Source organism: Ahaetulla prasina, chromosome 1 (assembly GCF_028640845.1).
Source record: "Ahaetulla prasina isolate Xishuangbanna chromosome 1, ASM2864084v1, whole genome shotgun sequence".
NCBI lineage: Eukaryota > Metazoa > Chordata > Lepidosauria > Squamata > Colubridae > Ahaetulla > Ahaetulla prasina.
Window position 1 is genome coordinate 347,350,921 of NC_080539.1, and position 18,499 is coordinate 347,369,419.

Genomic DNA, 18,499 nt, shown 5'->3' on the forward strand with positions numbered 1-18,499 from the left:
AATCATGCAGAAAATAGTTTTTCCTGTGCCATCCATAGAGAAAAATGGACTTAAAAGAAGCAGAGTGGAAAGAATATTGGTTTTAGACTTTGGTGCCGGAGATGACTCTTGAGGACAGCCTGGATAGCCAAGAAATCAAATGAATGGATGATAGACCGAATCAACCCAAAGTTTTCACTTGCAGGTGATGCTCAAGCATCACAAGTCACAAGTCCCTCCGTGCCTACAAGAGATCTAAATCCAGCCCACCTTGAATGCCTTCTTATTCCCCTTTATCTCCCTTGATAGTTAGTAGTTCAGATTTTTGTAGAGAACTTAAGCTTGCAATAAATATTTTATACTCATTTGAACTGCCTGAATCTCCTGATTTCCCCAGCGCTTGATACACTGAAGGCACAAACAACCAGGTTCAAATTATCGTATTTTGGACACGTTATGCAAAGTTCTAGCACATTATGCAAAGATCTAGGAGGACCAGCAGTTAGATGCCTGGACTCAGTTACACCAGTGAACAATACCTGAATGATCCCATTGGGAACAGATCACCCTGGAGAAAGTTTATGTGGTTACTAAAACTCAACATGGTGTTGATGGCTCATAAGCAATTATCATTAAAAGAGGACATTGTAGAGTAGAGTAGAATAGAATAGAATAGAATAGAATAGAATAGAATAGAATAGAATAGCAATATAAATCATAAGGATACAAGCAACAAAGTTACAGTCATACTGTATTACAGGGAGGTACAGATAATAGCATTAAAATGTTTATTTATTTATTTATTTATATTTTATTTCAGGATCATGTGGTTTATTTTAAAGTGCAAAAGTGTTGTGGCTGAGGAGTAGGGAAGCAGTTATAACAGGCTGCTGTATTTCATGTACTGTGAAATGAGCATTGAATTCTTATCCTTTCATTCTTCCTGCAATGGTGTATTTGGATCAAAGCCAAATAACTACTTCCTTTTCACCCTTCCTGCCATACTTCAGACAAAATGCCCACTCTCATTCATTCATTCATTCAAGTGCCCAGCATGTTAATCTGATTTAGTGTTTTCTGGCAATCAAAACAAATATTCCAGGCTTTTAAGGTTGGTTTTTAAAATTTCCAAAAGTCAGCACAGGGGAGATTGTTCGTATAGTGATTGCTCACAATAAATTTTTTCTTGCCTTCCTTCCTTCCTTCCAGGTCAATTTACAAGTATTGCTCTGGGAAGTGAACAATGCTGGGAATCTGGATTAAGACTTTGTAGCCTATATGACTAAACAAATAAATTAAGGTTTTTATATTCATTCCCATTTTTTTTTTAAAAAAAGATAGCAGTATGGCTGCTATCAAAAGTAGCAGCTATGTGTTGGGTTTCCTTTTCCATGTATGCCTTATATTTCAGTTTTGTTTTTGTTTTTTGATGTCATGGTATGAAAAACAGGAGGTGGGATGGTGATGGAGAAAATTAAAGAAACAAGTTTCGCAATGTGAGATCTGGTCTTTTGTATGGCCTCACAGTGTTCCACACATGTACGTAAGGGTTGAAGTTCGCATTATAATAAATGTTGTAATGCTCATTTCATCATTCGGATGGTATCATTCTGCCTTGAATTTTTTTTATTCTTCATGAACTTGTTTAAATTGTCACTAATCTGGAGGGAAGTAATTTCCTCTTTACTTTGGCAATACATTATCATATTTTGTGTATTCTCAAGCTAAAGAAAACAAAGTTATCTCTTTTCATTTTGTTGTCTGTTGTGTAATCATTTAAACACATAGGTCAGCACTGCCTTTAACCTAATATTTAATAATAGATTTTTCACTTTTTGCTTTCATTTTGAGCTCTTCTAATATGCTGTAAAATCACATTTATTAACTCCACGATTTCATGCATTTGTCATTTGACATAACCTTTTGACTGCGATGCAGAAATAGATGGATGTAGAAGATTAGAAAGAGATAATACATCTAAGTTCAAATCTCTGCTGGAAGACTGAGTTTTCACATTTCATTTAGTCATAGTGTGGTTTGAGTAGTTTTCTCTTATTTGGCATGTAAACAAGACACTGATTTAGTCTTATATGAAAATAGGTAGTCATAGCATAACGTGTTAATTCAGATTACTAGCTAATTGTGCTACATTTAGTAAACTATGAGTAAACAAATAGGTATGTACTGTATGTATGTATGTAATGCCAACTCTTGCAGTGAGGTGTTCTTTCTGTTATACAAGAGGATGGAAGAATTAAATACTATAAGTAGCTGCTGTCAGACGGGTTTATATCACTTTCAGCCTCAGTGGTGTCTTTGTTTTCAGCCTAACCTGTTTCACAGACTGTTGTTAAGATAAAATGTTTGTCTGAGTTCCTTAGAGAGATCTGGTTAAAATATAATAAATGATGTGCTAATTACCAGCAAGAGGTACAGACCAAGAAATGGTTGTCTGAGGGGGCAAGGGATCTTTGCTGAATGGTTAAAACATAAACATAAATATAGATAGAGACTACAGAATAATAGAGTTGAAAGTGACCTTAGGGGTCTTCTAGTCCAATCCCCTGCTTAAGCAGGAGACCCTAAAACATTTCAGATGAGTGGCTATCCAATCTCTTCTTAGCCTGGATGTAAAACGTATTTCATTTTTTCATGTTATCCTACTTAAAAATAATAGCCTACAATTTGCCAATACTTTTGCCACTATGTAATTGTTCAAAGACTGAACAACTGGGTAAAAAAATCTGTCTGCATACCTGGATGCGAAATATCCCCAACGGTTCCAAGTCCAAAAATTCTTCCTGTGGCTTCAGCCCCATAGATACCAATGTCAACATTCATTGGGAATGCTTTATAGGATAGCTTCCAGGTTGTTTGCTAGTAGTCCAAACAACTGATTCTGATGATGTCAAAGCTAAGGTCATATTTCGGTTCATAGAGAGCTCAGTATCATCCATCTCATGAGGCTCAGCTCTGACCAAGTGCCCCAGATGTTTCTCAAGCCTGCCAAACCATGTGCCAAAATTCCTCTTCTAAAAGCCTGGGAAGCAGATTTCACCAGTTAATATCTCCCTTTCTTTCTCTCAGTCTAGGGAGGCACAGTTAGAACAGCTGGATGGATTAGTTTAATCTGCGGAATGTTAGTTAAGTGTCCTTGGGAATTTATGATCAATAGTTCAATCACGAACAACCATTTAAAAAAATTTACTCTTTCCATAATACCAAACGATTTATTTGGTAAATTTTAATGTTAGAGCCTCTGCTGTTTGCATTCCACATCCTCCTGTGCCTTAAAAATTGTAAACTGCCTAGAGTTCCATATACGAGATGAGTGGCTATATAAATCAAATAAATAAATAGTATGCAACCAGCTAATTGTGGCTTGTTATAGGAGTTGAAGAAATTACAACTTAAAGTGCTAAGATCTCATTTGTCACGCTTTCCATTCCGCCCAACAAACTGCTGTTAGTTTAGCCTAAGAGAAGATGAAGCTCAGGGCCCATCTGTGAGTTACAGGACATGGTGGAATGAGTCCTGAAACAATAATCTCCCAAACTGTCTGCTACTTGTAGATACATAGCATACCAAATACTTTACACCAAATATTTCTTATAATTCTTTAGCCCACCAAGGAATTGCACATCTAAAAGGAGCAAAGGAACTGTTACAAAGCATTTCTCATAGTTTAGCAACACACACATTCACCAGATTCAGGCTGCACAGCTGCAACCCAAGGTTGTTTCAGTTCACATTTGCTTCACCTAACTCTGCCAAGACTCTGTCCTCTGCCTTGACCTCCTCTAATGGCAAGGCTAGAAGCAAGGAGCTGGCTTGAACTTTGCTATCTTGGACAAGTTAAAGCATGACTTTTTTTATTATTGCCAACCTCAGAGATGGAGTTATTCCATGTTGAAGAATAAGATAGTCAGGGTAATATTGTGAGCATTGATGGAAGGATACAATCAGAAGTCGTCCCCCCCTCAACTTGCTTTCTATGTCGTAAAAAGGGGCTATAACTTGATGGCACATAATGAATTAAGCTTTCCTGAAATGCTCTGCCTTATCTGAATCAGAAAGTATCATCTCATTTGGTCATCTAAAGAGCGGCCAACTGAGGGCCTGTCCAGCATGGTGAAGTTCTAGATGTTTTACATTGGATGACGAACTTTCTCTGTGGCAGCCTCTTGAGCATTTTATCAAGGGTTCCCCTCATTCTAGCAAGGCTTTGGCCCTGGGGTCTTGAGTAAAGTCGCTCATCTGATACATTTAATTTTTGCTCTTAGGGTTATGTATTTTTAGTTTAGTTTACTGCTGTGTACCGTCTAAAATCTGTTGGGATTGGTGCAAACATCTTGAGATGGCTCCATTGCTGATTGAATCTCTTGTGTATGGCTTTTTTAAAAATATGACTGTCTTTGACATGTTTATTGTTTTTAATACTTCTTTTGCTGTACACCGCCCAGAGAGTCATCTTTTGTGAGCTGGGTGGCCACATCCATTTGATAAATAAATAAACAATCTAAATTAAACAAATAATTGATTGCAAAATCTCTACATTCTTTAAAGTACTACAGTGGTATGTGTATACATTACCTACCAAGATTCCATGGATGGAAATATTTATAGATTGTACATAGTTAATATAGCCAGTTTTCAGATTTGCCCATACTGATGATGACCAACTTTCCACTCTGCTTCTCAGCACCTTTGGAGTCCCTTTGCAGACATTCTTGTCAACTGACCCCAGTTGTCTTTCTACATGAGAATTAAGGTGTGAAACGCAAGCCATCAGGAGTTCAGGTAGTTCAAATAAATATACGGGTTTATTGCAAGCTTCAGTTCTCCAAAAGAATCTGTGTTGCTAACAATCAAAGCAAATTAGCGGTAGATAAGAGTCAACAGAATTCAAGGTGGGCTGGATTTGTGGGCATGAAGGGACTTGAGACTGATGACATGTGTGATCTCTCTCTCGGGCTCTACTTGGTCATCTCCTACATGGTAATTGATGAGTAACCTACTTCAAGGACAAGACTTTACTTCATATCAGAAAAGTTCATCTCATATTCTCTGCCCTCACAGGGTACACCTGGCCAAGAAATCAATGCCACAGGAAGGCTAAAATTACTTTGACTGAAATTGGGTGTAATTATAGAACCTGTTGCAAATCTTGATGGCCCTCTTCCTTACTCTCTACACCTGTTCATACTATGATCTTTTTAACACCAGACAGGTTTATTTTTCTTTTACTTATCTTTTACAAACAATGGTGCTCTATTATGCATCCTTAAAAACAAAACTGCCAGATTTGTTTTTTTAATTATTTTTAATTGCACTTTCAATTATTTTATGGCTTTCCTGTAAATGATCTGTTAATCTACAGAAATTAAATGACATCAGTGAATCATGGAAGTCTGTGATGAGTATATGGCATAACAGGGAGGTGATATCCTGTAAAAGAACTCAACATTATTTGCTGTAGAGATTTGCTGCGTACACATAATCTTTTATCTTTTATCATATCTGGCCAAACAAGCTTGGTAGGATAACAAAACACAGGAATCTTGGAAGCTTTTTAAAATCAAGAGTTAGAGTAATATAAAGAAATGAAGATAGTTCTATCATTCCATGTTTAATCCCCTGGGGAAATGATTGAAAATTGTGTGTGTGTGTGTGTGTGTGTGTGTATGTAGGTCTTTGGTTATTCGGGTTTTCTCCCGCGTAAAATTGGAAGTGTCTTGGCGACGTTTCGACGAAGTCTCATTCGTCATCTTCAGGCTTCAGCTTCGTGCTTCTGGGAGCAATGTGTGATTGCAGCTGTTTCTTCCTTTTTAACAGCTAGTGGGAGTTTGAACTGATTGGGTGGAGCTTGGCTGTGCTCTGATTGGATGGTTTTTTTGTGCTCTGATTGGCTGGGGGTGTGTCCTGTTTGGGTGGGGGCTTGGTTGTGCTCAGATTAGTCTGAGTTGCAGTGGGATTTGAGCTGGTGAGCTGCATTGCTGTTGTTTGGCTTCGTATTCGTGCTACATCTTCATAGTGGGTGTGTGCTGCATGTATGGATTGGAGGGGTTTGAAATGGCTAATGTTGCAGCTACGGTCTGGCTTCTGGTCCTTGGTCATGCTTCATGATCAGTGTGGGTTTGGGTCTGCTTTCTGGGTGGATGTGTGGTGGTGACATCCTGTGTGGACCTCGTGAGTGTGGGTCTGGTGTCATTCCTTGTGTTAGGGACTCGTTTGTCAATAAGGGCGGGTTTCCAAATGGCTGGTAGGCGGGAGGTATCATCTCGTTTGTTCATGCTGTGTGGGCATTTTTCTATCTCGATGGCTTCTCTGATTATTCTGTTGTTAAAGTGTTCAGTTTTTTAAAGTCAATATCGTGTCCTGTGGCTTTAAGGTGTTGGACCAGGGAAGAAGTTGGTTCCTCTTTTTTGACTGAGTTCTTGTGTTCTTCGATGCGTGCACTTATTCTTCTGTTGGTTTGTCCAATGTATGTGGTGGGGCAGGCGGTGCATGGGATTTCATATACTCCTTGATTTTCTAACTCAATTTTGTCTAATGGCTAATGTTGCAGCTGCGGTCTGGCTTCTGGTCCTTGGTCGTGCTTCATGATCAGTGTGGGTTTGGGTCTGCTTTCTGGGTGGATGTGTGGTGGTGACATCCTGTGTGGGTCTGGTGTCATTCCTTATGTTAGGGACTTGTTTGTCAATAAGGGGGTTTCCAAATGGCTGGTAGGCGGGAGGTATCATCTCGTTTGCTCATGCTGCGTAGACGTCCTTCTATCTCGAAGCCATCTCTTCCAATTTTACGCAGGAGAAAACCCGAATAGCCAGAGACAGATATATATATAGTCTTTGGTTTACGACTAGTCTTTGGTTTACGACTGATTGCTTAGCAAACAAAGTTGCAATGAACTCCCCAAAAGCTATAGTAGCCATCACCACCCCACAGTCACATGATCACATTTTGGACTCCTGGCAGTTGAAGTCACATGACTTCAACTTTGCCCTTTTTTGCTGGTTTCTGGCGTTTACTAACATTTTCTGGCAAAAAATACCCATTGGTTAAGTGGGTTTGCTTAACAACAGTGACATTCGCTTAACAACTACCACCAAAAAGGTTGTAACGTTGGGTGCATCACGTGACATGTTTAATGACCACAATGACTTTTGGACCATAATTCCTGGCTTAATTACAATAATAATTTGAGGACTTCCTGTATATGGGAATTGTAAGCTAATCACAGTCTTTAGACTGGAGCAGGATGGAATCCTAGGAAAATAAATATTGACTACAGTGAACCAACTTACTATTTTAACTATCAACATTATCATAGCTATGAATATTCTACCTGCAAAATACATTTTCTTGTTGTTCCAAAAATCATACATTCTTTGTATCAATAAAAGTCTGACCATCCTGTTTTACCATTATTTAAGCCCATACTTAACTATGGGATATTAGCTTGTTAAACATTAAACAAGAAAAAGATCAGAGTCCATCAAAGGCAGACTCAAAGCCAAGACTACAAAAAATGTTTTATCTCCTTTCTATTAATGATCCTTCTATTTTCTTTAAAAAGTGGTTGTTTCACCCCCTTTTATTTGCAATCCTTACATTTTAAAAAGTTGTTTGTCATTTCAGAATAGTATTGACCTTTGGAATAGAACAAATAGCCTGAAGGATTTGTGACATATAACCTGCTTCCAATATCAGAAATACTTAGCTGGTAACTATTGGAAACATAATATGTATTATATGGAATCTCACTCTGATTTAGCAAACCTTTTTCTCTCAGTATTTTGCAGGGACTGAAGAATCTACCAACTTTGATGGTATTTAGTTTCCCTACCTATTTTTAGTTCCATGTTGATTTTACAGCAATTCATGTCTATTTCTAAAGTCATTTTAAAACTTTATATGTATTTTTATGCATCTGTATTTTTTTATTTGTATATTATACTTGGAATCTGTAAATTTTTGAAATTTGTGCTATGAAACGTGACAAGTCTTAGTGTCTCAGTGTGTTATGACTGGCATCAACAATATGGCATTCATAGTTTCTAGGCATTATTGTCTTCCAAAAGAAGATCTACCCACCCTAAATAAATTAAAATAACAATTGAAAAACAGTTATAGTCTCACATGATTATCAAATCTCATACAATCTAAACTATCTTGCCTTTAGTGATCTTGTGAGGGAATTTATTTTGGACAAGTCTGGAATACCTGAATCAGCACAATAGTGCAAAAGTTAACAATTATTGTGTATTTTGTGTATATATCAATGTATGAAATCACAATAAAATCACAGTGAAAATAAGCTTATAACTAAGACTAAAAGATGGAGAGGGAGGGAACAGAATGTACAGAGGGGAGAGGGACTCATTATTACTTGATCAACCACTTCCAGTCTCCCCCATTGCAGCCCCAAGCCAACTGGTAGAGCCAGGTCTTCAAGCCCTGGTGGAAGGTCAGGAGGCTGGGAGCCAATCTCACCTCAGGTGACAAGATGTTCCAATGAACTGGGGGCATGTCAGAGAAGGCTCTTTTTCTGGAATTCCTTGACTGATGGGACCAGCAGCATATCTAATCTGCCAGCACAAGTGGGACTGGCCTCATCAGGGTGAGATGGTTCATCAAGTAACCTGGATCCATGCCATGCAGGGCTTTATGTGTAATAAACAACACTTTGAATTGCACCCAGAAGCAAACCGGTAGCTCGTGGAACAGTGGCGTAACATGGGTCACTCTAGGGGCCCCCCAAAACTGCCCATATCACTGCACTCTGCATCTGTTGAAGCCTCCAAATGCTCTTCAAGGGTAGCCCCAAGTAGAGTGCATTGCAATAGTTCAAGAGTGAGATGACTAAGGCTTAAATAACTGAGTACAGGGACTACTAATCCAGGAAAGGCTACAACTGGGGCTCAACCCTAAGTTGTGCAAAGGCTCTCCTAGCTGCAACTGCCAGAAGCCATGAAATCAGGAGAATCCCCAAGTTACAGACCAGATCTGTATGGGATAGTGCTATTCAGTGGTGAAATGCTCCCGGTTCGGATCAGATCGCCCGATCTGGTAGTGATGGCGGTGGGTGGTTCAGAGAACCGGTAGCAAAAATCCCTGCGCGATCATCGGAGGTTTTTTTTTTACTTTTAAAGGCATTTTTTCTTCGGCCGAAAAAATGCTTTTAAAAGTAAAAAAAATGCCTCTGATGATTGCACCGCTCAGCTGGGATCACCAGAGAAGCCTTTTAAAAGCATTTTTTCCAGAACCTCATCGGCCGAAGAGGTTGTAAAAAAATGCTTTTAAAGGGTTCTGGTGATCAGGCAATTCAGCTGGGATCGTCATAACCCTTTAAAAGCATTTTTTCTACAACCTCTTTGGCCAAAGAGGTTGTAGAAAAAATGCTTTTAAAAGGCTCCTCTGGCGATCCCAGCTGAGTTGCCTGATCATCAGAGGCTTTTAAAAGCATTTTTTTACAACCTCTTCAGCTGAAGAGGTTGTAGAAAAAATGCTTTTAAAAGTTAAAAAAAAGAAGTTGGTCACACCCACCCAGTCACATTACACCCCCCAAGCCACGCCCACAGAATAGAAATGTAACAAATTTTACATTTCACCCCTGGTGCTGTTCCATCCAGAACTAAAGATAAAGTCCCAGATCTTGAAACTCCAAGCCATTCTGCCTTGCCAGGGTTCGGCTGAAACCTGTTGTCCCACAGCCAGGCCCCATAGCCTCCAGGCACCATGAGAGGGCAGCAACAGCATGACTTGAATCACCGGGATGGAGACATAAAGTTGAGTATCATATGTACACCAATGATACCTCAACCCATGGTGATGGATGATCTTACCCAGTGGCATCGTGTAGATCTTAAAAAGGAATGGACTGAGTACAAGACCTGTGGCACACCACAGAAGAGCAGTTGTGGGCTGGATCTCTCCCTATCAATGCAGACTGGGATAGGCCTTGGAGAAAGGCGCTGAACCCGCACAAAACTGTACAACCCAGCCCCAGACCTGTAGCCAGCCCAAAAGGATACCATGGTCGATGCTATCAAAGGCTGCTGAAAGGCCAAGGAGTTCAAGGATGGTTGGACTACCCCTATCCCGCTCTTGTTGGAGATCATCCACAAGTGTGACCAATGCTTTTTCTGTCCCATAACCAGATCTGAATCCTGATTGAAAGGGCTCCAGATAATCCATTTCATCCAGGAGCTTCTGGAGTTGCCAAACAGCCATCTATTCTACCACCTTCCCTAAAAGGGGAAGATGGGAAACTGGCCGAAAACTGTTCAGGTAGGTGGAATCAACTGATGCTTTTCTCAGGAGGGGGCAAACCAGGGAACTCCTTAAAAGACCCCAGGAATGTTCACTCATGTAGTGAAGAATTTATCCTATACACCATCCTGGAGGTTTTCACCTTGTCCAGGATAGACAAGGATCTAATTCAGGGGTCTCCAACCTTGGTCATGAAGAGTTGACGTCCACAAGTCTTAAAGTGGCCAAGGTTGGAGACCCCTGATCTAACTGGCAGGTGGTTGCACTGACAACATTGAGGGCCCCATGTCCACTTCCTCAGGTCCAACAGGATTGAACTATTCCTATATAACCAAACAAGACAATGTCTTCCTCGTTCCTAGTATTTTGCTAGATAGTGCAACCCTAACCCCGATTGTGGAGATTGCTGTTAGCTATTACAGAGACATTCTAATCATAAAGGGTCTGTCTCCCTTACAGAGCTTCATTGCTACCTTCACAGAGATAACAAGGACAGAAACTGTAGCTTTCTGTATCACAAAATGAAGAGCTGTGCAGTGGTGGGATTCAGCCAGTTCGCACCTATTCCGGAGAACCGGTTGTTAACTTTCTAAGCAATTCAGAGAACCGGTTGTTGGAAGAAATCTTATTTTGTTTTTTTCCCCACTTTACAGGGCTAATCCTGTAAGGAAGGCTCTTGTTTCTAGCCTAATCTTTATTGCCCTGCTTACAGAAACTGCCTCTCTGGTTAACTCTTATTACATTGTAACAGCTAAGATGTTACGACGTGAGTTGTGAATTGGCCACACCCACATGGTCACATGACCACTGAGCCACGCCCACCAAGCTGGTCATTTGGGCAGAGAACCTATTGTTAAAATATTTAAATCCCACCACTGGAGCTGTGCAATAACAATACTAGATAAAAGATTCATCTAGTGCAGTATTTTGGTCACAAAACAGTCAATCTGAAGTCTGCAAGAAGAATACAAATTGCATTTCTATTATAATCTTGAAAACTTGGGCTAGTCACTTTCACTCCACCTGTTCCATTTCATAAACTTATTGTTGCAGAGAATAAAATTAGGCGAGGGCCACATAATCTGAGGTGGAATGTACCGTACATGTTTGTTGAGGGTGCAAGAAACAAATGATTTCCTTACAGAGGCTGCCTGTCTTTTTTTTTTTTTAATTTGCATTTATATCCCGCCCTTCTCCGAAGACTCAGGGCGGCTTACACTATGTCAAGCAATAGTCTTCATCCATTTGTATATTATATACAAAGTCAACTTATTGCCCCCAACAATTTGGGTCCTCACTTTACCTACCTTATAAAGGATGGAAGGCTGAGTCAACCTTGGGCCTGGTGGGACTTGAACCTGCAGTAATTGCAGGCAGCTGCTGTTAATAACAGACTGTCTTACCAGTCTGAGCCACCAGAGGCCCCAGGTCTTGAGTTTGGTAGTCCTTACTTGCCTTTAATTGGAAACAGCCATTGATAACTCTACTTCCCTCACCTTTTATATTAATTTTCTCCAGTTCCCTCACCTTTCATATGCATTTTGCCTTTCCTCCAACCTTATTTTTCCTGGTTGAGAGATAATCCACACAGTTGACAGTGCTCTGCAACATTTGCGACAATTTGTAAAGCTGATTTCAAATCAGGTGGTGGTTTTTAAAAAAAATCACATCTGACTCTTGATTCCAAAGGGCAAAAAAAAAAAAAGAATGTAAATATTAGGACTTAATATTTTTACAAACTGTTCTAAGAGCAATATAAAACTCCACAGTTCATATTGTTTCCCTAATACACTACAAACAAAAAACAAACATTTTCATCCTACTTACATATGTGCCAAATACTCCAGTTTGAAATAACTGTAAAGGAATGGAGGGGGAAGAGCTTTGAATGAGTCATTCTGAAATAAATCTAAAACAAATATCCTTGTAGAAATAATCCAAGTGACCTGTACAAAGGAATTCTACAGGACCGCTAGCTATTCTGTTTGCGCTTGGAGCAAAAGGCAGCGGTTTTGAGACTTAAATATTTGCAAAATTCAGATAAGCTGCTTAAAATGTTTCTGTAACTCTGTGCACACATGGACAAGTGCACAAATCCACCCCTAATTTGTTCTGCTTCAACAAGGAAAGAAAATGGGGTAAAGGGTATGAGAGAATGCACTAGTATTAATCTTCCGAGCAACAGCTGGAGGTTGTTAATCTGTAGGCTGGGGTTTCTTTTTTATTTTTGAATCTGTTTACAAAATAGGAGGAACAATTCCCTCTTAGACTTCAAAGCAGGCTACATTACTTCTGGTGGAAAAGACAGAGTAAAAGAAAAAAGACTCATGTAGTCAATGAATGTTGTGAATTTAACACAGAGAACATTTAAATGTGGCTTGAAATTGTGCTTCAGTATAAAAAGTTCAAGATGCTGTGGGCAGCAGGGCAGAGAAATGAAAGCACTCAGTACAAACCAGAAAGTCATCGCTTTGTCTGTTCCAATTAATGTACATCAGGAATCAGCAAAAATTAGGTGACTAGAGTGTCTTTTTTTTAAAAAAAGCTAAGGCGATGTCATGACTCCCACAATTAGGTGGGAGCACTTTTGTACTCTTTGTTTTGGGGAGCTAAAAGGATTATTTTTGACCAAAAAAAAATAATATATCTTTGTTTCCTGTCAAAAATCAGCAGGAAACTGCACTGAATGATGTGGAAGTTTGCTGTCAAACTTTGGCCAGTCAATTAGAAAGATTTTAGGAGCAAAAGACTGTAAAAAGGATTCTTTTAATCTGACTTCTTGTGGAGTTACAAGAAGTCAAATTAAGGACAGGCAGGATTTTACAAGGACAGGCACAAGAGTTGGAAAAATCATTGATGGTATCTCAGGGTTTCTCCCCCCACTATTTTTTCAGTATTAGCTACCCTTTTGTCTTTTTCAATCTGATATATTTCTGCAAACAACCTGCTGAAAATTGTAATTGACACTGGAGATGGCCAGAAGTCAATAGTACAGTACAGATAGTCCTCGATGTACAACAGTTCATTCATGTATTGTTCAAAGGGCACTGAAAAAAAGTGATTTATGATCATTTTTCACTCTTACGACCATTGGAGCATCTCCATGGTCATGTGATCAAAACTGAGATTCTTGGCAAGTGGTTCATATTTATGAATCATTTGTCAAATGATTCAAGTCCCGGGGTCATGTGACCACCTTTTGTAATCTTCTGACAAGCTACGTCTATGGACAAGCAAGATTCACTTATCAACCCTGTTACTAATTTAACAATTCAGTAATTCACTTAACAACTGTGGCAACTAGGGCCTCTGGTGGCTCAGATTGCTAAAACAGTCTGTTATTAACAGCAGCTGCTTGCAATTAATGCAGGTTCAAGTCCCACCAGGCCCAAGGTTGACTCAGCCTTCCATCCTTTATAAGGTAGGTAAAATGAGGACCCAGATTGTTGGGGGCAATAAGTTGACTTTGTATATAATATACAAATGGATGAAGACTATTGCTTGACATAGTGTAAGCCGCCCTGAGTCTTCAGAGAAGGGCGGGATATAAATGCAAATTTAAAAAAAGGTCATAAAATGGGGCAAAACATACTTTACAATTGTTTTAGAATAACAGAGTTGGAAGGGACCTTGGAGGTTTTCTAGTCCAACCCCCTGCTTAGGCAGGAAACCCTATACCACTTCAGACAAATGGTTATCCAATCTCTTCTTAAAAACTTTCAGTGTTGGAGCATTCACAACTTCTGGAGGCAAGCTGTTCCACTGATTAATTGTTCTGTCAGGAAATTTTTCCTTAGTTCTAAGTTGCTTCTCTCCTTGATTAGCTTCCACCCATTGTTCTTGTCCTACCGTCAGGTGCTTTGGAGAATAGCTTGACTCCCTCTTCTTTGTGGCAACCCCTGAGATATTGGAACACTGCTGTCATGTCTCCCCTAGTCCTTCTTTTCATAAGACTAGACATATCCAGTTCCAGCAACCGTTCTTTATATGTTTTATCCTTGAGTCCCCTAATCATCTTTGTTGCTCTTCTCTACACACTTTCTAGAGCCTCCACATCTTTGTTACATCGTGGTGACCAAAACTGAATGCAGTATTCCAAGTGTGGCCTTACCAAGGCATTATAAAGTGGTACCAACACTTCACGTGATCTTGAGTCTATCCCTCTGTTTATGCAGCCTAGAACTGTGTTGGCTTTTTTGGCAGCTTCAGCACACTGCTGGTTCATATTTAAATTATTGTCCACTAGGACTCTAAGATCCCCCTCATAGTCACCACTATTGAGAAAGGTACCACATATACTGTACCTGTGCATTTTTTTCTTGCCTAAATGTAGAACCTTACTTTTTTCACCATTGAATTTCATTTTGTTAGATAGTACCCAATGTTCAAGTCTATCAAGATCCTTCTGTATCTTGAGACTATCTTCTGGAGTGTTGGCTATTCCTGCTAGCTTGGTGTCGTCTGCAAATTTGATGAGTTCCCCATCTATCCCCTCGTCCAAGTCATTGATGAATATGTTGAAGAGTACTGGGCCTAAAACAGAGCCCTGGGTTACCCCACTACATACCTCCCTCCATGTAGAACCTGTTCCATTGAGTACTACACATTGAGTGTAGTTGGTCAGCCAGTTATGAATCTATCTGGTGGTGGATGCTGTCTAACCCACATTTTTCTATTTTGTCTAGTAGGAGGTTTTGGTCTACTTTGTCAAATGCCTTACTGAAGTCCAAGTAAATTTTATTGACAGCATTTCTCTGGTCCACTAGTTTTGTCACTTTTTCAAAGAATGCAATAAAATTAGTCTGGCATGATCTGTTTTTGACAAACCCATGTTGGCTTTTGGTTATTACTTTGTTTGCTTTTAGGGTTTTGCTGACTCTTACTTTATTTACAAAATAGTTTTTTAAAGTATGCCAAAAACAATTAAATGTTGATAAGCCCAGGCATTTTTTTTAAAGGACCCTTTTTTTTTAAAGGAACCATTTGACTGTAACCCCAGAAGATAAATTTGGAGGGAAAAAAAGGATGAAGCATTTCAAGAACAGAACATCTTTTCAATTGTTATTGCATAAGCAATTGTGCATTACTGTTGTAGTGGCTGCCTGTGATACAGATAATATTGTGTGTCTATGGAGATTCTCAGTCATCGAGGTCATGGTTGTCTGTCCTAAGGATGCTTTTTCAAGAGGCAACTGGACTTTCTTGTTTTTCTTTGAAATGTTTAGCTTCTCATCCAAAAAGCTTCTTCAGACCTGATCTTGGATGAGATGCAAAACATCTTCAAAAAAAACCAAGAAAGTCCAGTTGCCTCCTGAGAGACCACCTTTGGGGTAATATTTTGTGGGTAGAAAAGAGAACGGATTTAACGAAATATTCACATATTCTAAGTAGTGCAAGATCGGAAAATGTGGAGGGACCTGGCCCATAGACTCACCAAGAGTGGGACATGACTGAATGGATAACATCATCATCACATATTCTAGAAGCTAATGTCTTACAGACAATGAGAAAAAATGAAGCTGAAAAGACATTGGATATTTTAGCAAACTAGAATCCAAACCGCAACTCTAAATCAATCATAACATACCTATGGGACCAAAAGATAATGGTTTTTGAATGGCCTTCACAATTTCAGCCTTGAATTTGATTGGAAATCTGTGGGGAGATTTGAAATGTTCATTGCACATTAAGGAAACCTAAAAATATTTTGGAAGTGAAAGAATTCAGCAAAGAGTAAGAAAACATTTGAAAAACAAGAATATAAAGAGCAGCCTATTAAAAAATTGGACACTGAAGTATTATATCTATTACAAAGTACTGTATGGGAAAGCATCCAAACATCTACACCAACCACATTTCCTATTTTCTTATATCTTATTTTGTTATTTGCTTTACTTACTATTTTCTCACTTTAAAATCTATAAATGACCACACTAAAACAATGTGCTTAGATTTTCAGAAATACGTTGTTTTTAACTTTATATCTTGTAGAAATTATGGCACTTCTACTCGCTTAGTGATTCATTGAAACATAAATGACCAAGACTGCTTGAAGTTGTGCATGCAACTGTACATTAAGACTACAAAGTCCTCAAAATCTGAGCAGTATCTTTCCTCAGTTTTTAGCCTGAAGGCTACTGACAGAAATCTTCAAAGGAAGAACTTCTGACACCCAAACATGAGCCTTCACAATTTATTCAGCTATCTTCTGCCTATATTCCTACATTAATGAAGGAATCCCTCTGGCAATTTACTTTTAAGAAGAGGAAAGAAACGTTAAAGACAAACTGTTATTTGAATCAGACACAAGGTCAGTCAAAGTTAAGTCTGACAAACAAAACACTAAATAAAAAGTTTCAGCTATAGGGGCTGTCCTCTGAATTTCTAAATATCATTTGGATTTATTAGACCAAAAAAGGATCCTCAGAAGTGTTTGGAATCACAAACTCCAACAGGACTTAATACGGTTTCCAATAATTTTAATCTGGTGAGTTTAGGGGAATGGTCTCCTTCCTAAAATTATATTTTTTAATATTTTTTTTAATCATTAACTGGAGCAGGTTTTTTTTATTGGCAAGTTTCAACAAGTTCCCATCAACTCTGCTTGAAGGAAGCTACTGTCAACACCTGCTCATAGAACACATTTGTCTTTCCAGATGGGAGGATGTTGAAAAGAGGAACATGTTATATATTATTTATTTTATTGAGCTCTTTGATCTTTTAAACCAGTGATATTTCATGAAATCCCAGTTCAGATGGCAGCATTTATTTGACCTTGGATGGCTGTGGAAAAAAAAGCCTAAACCATGTTGGACTTACTTAGCTTTTGAATGGGAAGCCATGAAATGTTCAAAGCAATGATCAGTTATGGAATGGTAGTGACTTTTTATTTGCCCAAGACAGTTTCTCCAAAACTTTTTAAATATAATGATAGAGCACATTTATAAGTGAATCCAAGGTTTCTGTCTGATTAGATAGCTGCAAACCTTGCTGGAAACATTTACTGAGGGCAGCCCTGGTTATTATTTTGAAGATTGACCATAAAAAACTTAAGTTCATAGATTAAATATGGAATTAAAAATGAAAATGTAACAGGGAAGGCAATTACACATTTTTCTACATTGTTTGGGTAGTCAGCAGTACTTAACTCAAGGGAGCTTTTCCCTTTTATTTTACTGAAAATGGCAAGTAGGTCTGATGAATTTAAATACATCTTTTTCAGTCAATTCAGCACCCAGCTTTGCTTCCGCGAAACAATTGTTTTCTGCAGGACAGCAACTTTTTCCTCAACTTAATTAGCATCTTGAAATCTGTACTTATTGTTATGATGTATAATTGAATGGTGTATGTAAGACAATATTGTATAAAACTCTGTTTCAGGGGTGAAATGTAAAATTTGTTACTACCAGTTCTGTGGGCGTGGCTTGGTGGGGGGGTGTTAATGTGACTGGGTGGGCGTAGCCAACTTTTTTTTAAACTTTTAAAAGCATTTTTTCTACAATCTCTTCGGCTGAAGAGGTTGTAAAAAAATGCTTTTAAAAGCCTGTGATGATCAAACAACTCAGCTGGGATCGCCAGAGGAAAAAAAACTTTTAAAGGGTTCTGATGATCCCAGCTGAGTTGCCTGATCGCCAGAACCTTTTAAAAGCATTTTTTCTATAATCTCTTTGTCCGAAGAGCTTGTAGAAAACATGCTTTTAAAAGGTTCTGGCGATCAGGCAACTCAGCTGGGATCGCCAGAGGAGTCTTTTAAAAGCTTTTTTTTTAACAACCTCTTCGGCTGAAGAGAAAAAATGCTTTTAAAGGATTCTGATGATCCCAGCTGAGCTGCGCGATCATCAGAGGCTTTTTTGTTATTTTTATAAGCATTTTTTCGTCTGAAGAAAAAATGCTTTTAAAAGTAAAAAAAAACAAACTTCTGATGTCATGCGGCTCAGGTGGGGTGAGGAGTGGGGGAGGGATTTTTGCTACCGGTTCTCCGAACCACCCACCACCATCGCTATCGGATTGGGTGATCTGGTCCGAATCGGGAGCATTTTACCCCTGCTCTGTTTCTATTTGCTATCCTAAGATCATAACAAAAAGTTGATCAATTAAAGAACGACATGATAGCTAAGCAAGACTCTGCTGCAGTTTCTAATTTTGTTTTTGTAGACATGCTGGTGTATCATAAAACTGAGGATACCAAACCTGAACTGAAACTAAAGTGAAATCGCAACCAGTAAGCAATCTCCAGAGGGTTAGCTGT

General features: G+C 38.9%; 1 protein-coding gene across 1 annotated transcript in view; it reads left to right on the forward strand.

Annotated features, from left to right (window-relative positions):
* Window positions 1-18,499, forward strand: part of LOC131188031 (potassium channel subfamily K member 16-like) — a 71,297-nt gene that overhangs the window by 12,441 nt on the left and 40,357 nt on the right. The window contains exons 3-5 of the mRNA XM_058162957.1: window positions 7,618-7,702; window positions 8,402-8,599; window positions 10,140-10,269. The gene's annotated coding sequence lies outside the window, so the exon portion shown is untranslated. The remainder of the gene's footprint in view (window positions 1-7,617; window positions 7,703-8,401; window positions 8,600-10,139; window positions 10,270-18,499) is intronic.